The sequence below is a fragment of the Cricetulus griseus genome, chromosome 6 (genome assembly GCF_003668045.3).
Source record: "Cricetulus griseus strain 17A/GY chromosome 6, alternate assembly CriGri-PICRH-1.0, whole genome shotgun sequence".
NCBI classification, from domain to species: Eukaryota; Metazoa; Chordata; class Mammalia; order Rodentia; family Cricetidae; genus Cricetulus; species Cricetulus griseus.
The window spans coordinates 14,803,535-14,809,534 of NC_048599.1; positions in this window are offsets into that span (position 1 = coordinate 14,803,535).

The window sequence follows — 6,000 nt, forward strand, 5'->3', positions numbered from 1 at the left end:
TGGCAGTGAAGTGTGCACTTAGAGGTATCCTGCTCTGACCCTTCTTGGAGTACATTTGTGGGCCTCCTTGTCACCAAGATGTAAACTGCTCTTCTTACTGTATCCTCCTGACCATGATAGACATCACTGAAACTGTGAACCAAAACCAATGTGACATAATAAGCTGAGGTGTCCAGAAGTGTAGATGGGTTTTTCTTTGGGTGGCCCAGATCACAAAAAATGACACAGAGTTAAAATTGATTATAGCTTAGGCTTGTCCCACTAGCTCTCATAATGTAAATGAACCCATTTATATTAGTCTAAGTTTTGCCTTTAGACTTTTTTTTTTTATCTCTCTTCCAGCTTGCACCTCCTGTTTCCTCTGTATGACCTCTTGCATTTCCCCCACGCGCCCATTCATCTCCTCTTCCTTCCTCTCTCTGCCCGGGAGTTCCACATAACCTCTTCCTGACTAGCTATTGACCATTTCAGCTCTTTAGTAAACCAAGCGGAAGGTGCCGTGGCAGAGACACACCTTCACAGTGTACAAAAAGATTATTCCACAGCACAGAAGCGCAATCTCTCACTGCCCACTTGCCTCCAAAGCCCACACTGATTGACTGTGATCTTCTCCCTAGAGCCCCTGTGTCAAAATTCTAAATAAATGTGAGGCCCCCAGAGCCCAGAGATGCTTATGAAGTTAGACCATGGCCTTTGACTCGATATATGAGGTTTCCTCTTTTGCTTTGTCCTTCATTAAATGGCCCAGAAAAAAAAGCACTGGACATGGCCCCTGGTCATGGTCTGATTGTCTGAATTCTCTTTATATTTGATGCCAGGTCAAAAGTGTCCACTGCTGAGGTTTGTGTGTATCCTCCAAAGGCCTATGCGCCTCAGTGCTATTGGAAAGCGCTGGGAACATCTTCTCTTTTTCTTTTAAATTTTCTATTCATTTTACATACCAACCATAGTTTCCTGCGCCCCCTCCCCTGGCCCCAGCACCCCACCTCTCATCCAGTCCTCAGAAAGGGAAAGGCCTCCACTGGGGAGTCAACAAAGCCTGGCACATCAAGTTGAGGCAGGACCAAGGCTCTCCTCCCTAGTACTGGGAACATTTATGGCTAGGTCCCAGGGAGAGGTCCTTAGGCTAGATGGGTCTTGTCACTGAAAGTGACTGTTCTCTCTCTCCCTTTCGCCCTCTCTCTCTCCCCCTCTCTGTTCTGCCCTCTCTCTCCTCTCTCCCTTTCCTGGTTCCTGTTTTGTGTCCCTGTCATGAGGTTCCACCCTTGTGATATGACACCCCCCCATCCCAGTCTTAGGCTCTAACCTGTATTTGTGAGCATAGCCTTTCTAGGTTTTTTGCCTTAAGTATGCTGTTGTAAAGCCAAACTAACTGATACAGCCATGAATGACTGCTGAATCTTGGATTGAGCACCAGGATCATTTCAGGGGAGTTTTAATTACACAGAGAAGGAGGGAGTTTGTACCCCTAGTAATTAATGTCTGCTACCAATAGCATATGAGCAAGTCACTTAGCCACCCTGTGCCAAGTCATTTTCTGCAATGCCAACACAAACCATTCATTCCTCTTTCTGATGTGCCTCTAGATCAAAAGAAGAGTCATAAAGAGGGTGGTTTTGAGTGGGGGGAGAATATTCAGTTAATGAAGTCACTCAAGTCTCAGATCCCAAGGCCCCACCGTTGGTGTGTCTATATGCATCAGTGACAAACAGGTGAAGATTTGAGTAGGCGTGTGAAAGAGAACTTCTGTGTTCAGAAGATGGAGAGAACTGAGCAAAAATAGTTCAGAAGGAACATCTTCCTCCAGCCCCATCAGACCTACTCACTGTCTTCCAGGCCTAATCACAGCACCTGACTTCCCTGGATGACTGCTTTCATTGTAGAACACCAATTCTGGAAAAGTTTCAAGAGCAGAGTGGGAGTGAGCAAGGGCTAAATGAGAGGGCCTCCTACTCTCTGTGCTATTTTTATTTCATCTCTACCTGTATGATGCATGTAGGTTTTTCTGTCCCCAAGTCAAAGAATGTTCTCTTCAGCACTGGGGCATGCTGCCCATGAACAAATTGTTGTGGGAGGTTTGGTTTTGCGTGTTGGAGCCTCTTGGAATTGGTGTGGGTGCACAGGCTGAAAAGAGAAACTAGAGACATATTACCACAGAGAGAGAGAGAGAGAGAGAGAGAGAGAGAGAGAGAGAGAGAGAGATTGGCTCTGAGGAGGGTACATGTGGGACTCCACCGGGTTTCATTGATCACTGACAGTTGTCACAACATTTATTCTGGTTTATTTACGGATGACCATGGGGTTAAGTGATGAGATGACCAGGGTGGGAGCCATGTCTTCTTCGAGGGAGACCCCAGGGACGTGCTGATGCTCTGGAGGGACAGGGGGATTTTCAGACTCTTCCCACACATTTTTACCCAATATGTCCATGCAAATACTCCCACACCACGTTGTACAGCATATGTTATTTTCTGGGCAGTCTTTGACAGCTTCACAGTGGTTCCTACACAGATACGATTTTGGCTTCCTCTCACACTCCCTGATAACACGCTGACCTTGTGTTACTGAAAAGAACATCAAGAACAAGAGAGTGAGTGGAATGGCTGCCTAGAGAGAATCCCTCCCAGGCTTAGAGTCTTCAGCATGCTGCGGTCCCACTCACTACACGCCTGCATTTTCCAGGCACCTTTCTTTGTGCCTCTCACCAAGTCCTGGTGATTGATTTATATTTTAAATCCCATGCCCTATACTAATCTCATCACCTTCTCCACAGCTGTTAGCATCTGGGTCTCCTGGTTTTTCTCTTACCTGCATCCAAGACCAGTCTCTCCCAGTAGACCGAGCTCTGATTACATCATCTCCATGTAATATATACTCTTGCTCAGCCCATAGAAACCCGAGACGTTTCTCAGACCCTCTCAACTCTCCAGAATTTGCTGGATCCATGAGGGTGACAGAGCAGCCCCTGGCCTCTTTCTGCTTCCTCTGCCGGCCATCTTTCCAGTATCCTGTCCCTTTCACAGTTTGTCTTTTATTGCCACCCCTGCCTCAGACGGCAACTTCATCTTACCTCCTTCACACCCAATGTCTCTTGTTTCTGCACCTATGCCCATTCCTAGACCCCCATGAGTATCTCTGCACAGTTGTTCTTCCCCAAAAATGCATCAATCAAGAACAATTGTCTTGTTTGCCCATTGGATTTTTAGCTTTGGGGCCCCTTTTGCCAGAGTAGGGATCATTAGCCTCTGGATCTTTGGAACAAAACGGGGAAAACTGCAGGCTCACCCTCCACCTTATCGCTATGTCTAGCTCTGCAAGCCAGAGCCGAGCGAGGTATTGAGATCACTAGGAGCCCAGATAGTGCTGTCGAGGAGCAGGGTATGAAGTGGTGTCACTTCTGTGTCAGTTCTCAGTCCCTCCTTGCCTGCTACCCTCCTCATCTAACCGCCTTACCTTCATATTGTCTCTTCTTTTGGTTGATCCCTCCCTGAGCTAGGGACCACAGCAACAGCAGAGCAAAGATGAGCAGCAGAGTCCTGGACAACATGGGTCTGAGCAGAGTCACAGGGGAGCTGAGAGCTGGTCTGGATGGCAGACTTCCCCCAGCAGGATGAGGGCTCACTGCTGCCTTTGCTGGCCAAGCCAGGGCAGAGCAACAGCCAACCTATTTTTCTCCCCTCTTCTTGCCCCCTGGTCTGTTCTGTGCAGCCTCAGAAGATACCACCTTTTGAAGTATCAGCCCTCTTTTCTTGTTAACATAATTTTCATAATTGTGGAATATACAATTCAGGGCTCAGAAAATTGCTCACTTGGTAAAGTGTTTGCATGAAAAAGTCAGCCTGGAGGTGAATGTCTGGAAGCCAGAACTGGGAGTGATAGCAGAGCAGGTAGATCCCAGGGTCTTGCTAGGCTGTCTGGAGGGGAAAATGAGTGCTAGATTTGGCGAGAGACTGTGACATCTACTGTTAGTCTCCATATGTGCAAGTGGACACATGCATGCACGCACATGTACACACGACACACATGGAGAGGATATACAGTTTATTTTTGTTTCTTTTGTTTTGTTTTGTTTTGTTTTTCGAGACAGGGTTTCTCTGTGGCTTTGGAGGCTGTCCTGGAACTAGCTCTTGTAGACCAGGCTGGTCTCGAACTCACAGAGATCTACCTGCCTCTGCCTCCCGAGAGCTTGGACTAAAGGCGTTTCTTTATCCTCTGACAACTTCATACCTGTATATGGTATGTATGGATCCCACCATTCACAACCCTCTACTTCCACAGATTCTGAATTCTTAGCCCCCAATATGTCCACCTCTGTGTTTCTCTCCCTCCCTCCCTGGCTTCCTCTCCCTTCCTCCCTCCCCCTCTACCTTCCTCCCTCTTTCTCTCCATCTCTCTCTCTCTCTCCATTACCAGGGAACCTACCTATCTCTGGTGAAGCCCCACCTCTTACAGGTTGCATCACTCTTACCATTGCTACTCTGGGGACCACGACTCCAGCATAGGAACCTTGGGGAACAAACTACAAACTATACCAGGTATCATTTTCCTCCTCGTCAATTTCCCTTCTGTGTGTCCCCACACCGCTGTGCCTCTGTCTTTGTACTGGCTTGTCCCCCTTGGTTACTAACTCTATGGAGTCTTAGCATGCTCTTCCCACCACTCAGAACCAGTGCAACGCGGGAAGGGTTTCACATAAAGACATCTATTGCTACATAAAGTAACCCTGTAGGCCAAGTGAGAGGAGCCTGGTCTTTGAGAGTGCTTGACCTCTTCGTGTGTGTGTGTGTGTGTGTGTGTGTGTGTGTGTGTGAGAGAGAGAGAGAGAGAGAGAGAGAGAGAGAGAGAGAGAGAGAGAGAGAGGAGAGAGAGAGAGAGAGAGAGGTGGAGGAGCAGAGAAGGACATTGGATGTCCTCCGCTGTCTCTCTCCACCTTATCCCCTCCAAACAGGGACTTTCACTGAATCTGGAGATTGACCTTTTCAACCTGGCTAGGTGGCCAAAACTATTGATTTCTTTGCCTGTCTTACTCAACATTGGAGTTATAGGTATGTTAGGTACTGCTAGGATTTTTTTTTTTAGTGTGGGTGCTGGGATCTGAACTCAGGTCCCGTGCTTGCACAGCAAGCTCTCTTACCCACCGTGCCATCCTAGCTTCGATCATGTTTCTCTTTGATATTTGGTGAACAAATCTCTCCACCCACCAAGCAACAACTCTGTAGCAATCACTCCACTTCCTTCATTTGCTAGACGGCCATCTAGCTTTTATTAAAATCCAGTTTCTTCATCTATGTAAAACCTGGAGGGCATTTGTGGCAGCCTGTACTTTGATGATCAAAGAAGAATCGATACTGAGCAGGATTTGATGTTGAAGGTTATGGCAAGATGCTCCTGTAACTCTAGTATTCAGGAGGCTGAGGCAAGGGGATTGCCATGAGTTCCAGGCAAGCCTGGGCCAACGCAGACAGGTGCCTTTGACTCCCTTCCTGGGCGAGCTCAGATGCAAAAAAAAAAAAAAAAAAAAGACTCTGCACCGTGTGGTCAAGGACTTCTGGATTGGAACTAGAGTTGTACAGCAGGCACACGTTGTCCCCGGCCCACCCAGAGGCACCATCTGTGTCAACACAGCCCTGTGCTTGCTGGTGAAAGAGTGCCAAAGAAAGAGTCTGTGATATGGTGGCACGTAGCTCCTGGGTGAACTTAAAACTCTGCCATCAAAAAAGTCACCCTAACTTCTAGGTCACAGAACATCTTTGCTCCTGCTCTTCTGTGCTCTGGTCCAGGTCTGGACAAAAGGGCTATCAGAGTGTTCTCACAAGCACCCACAGAATGGAGAGTGTGAGAGTCTTGAGGTACGAGATTTATTTATGGCTGGTTTAGACTAGTTGCTGCCTGGAATAGTGTCAATGTTTTTCCCGGGATATGGTTGGTGGTGCCCTTTTTGCTCAAGTAAGAAAACTGAAAAAGAGGTGACATGACCAACATATCCAAGACCCCAAAGGT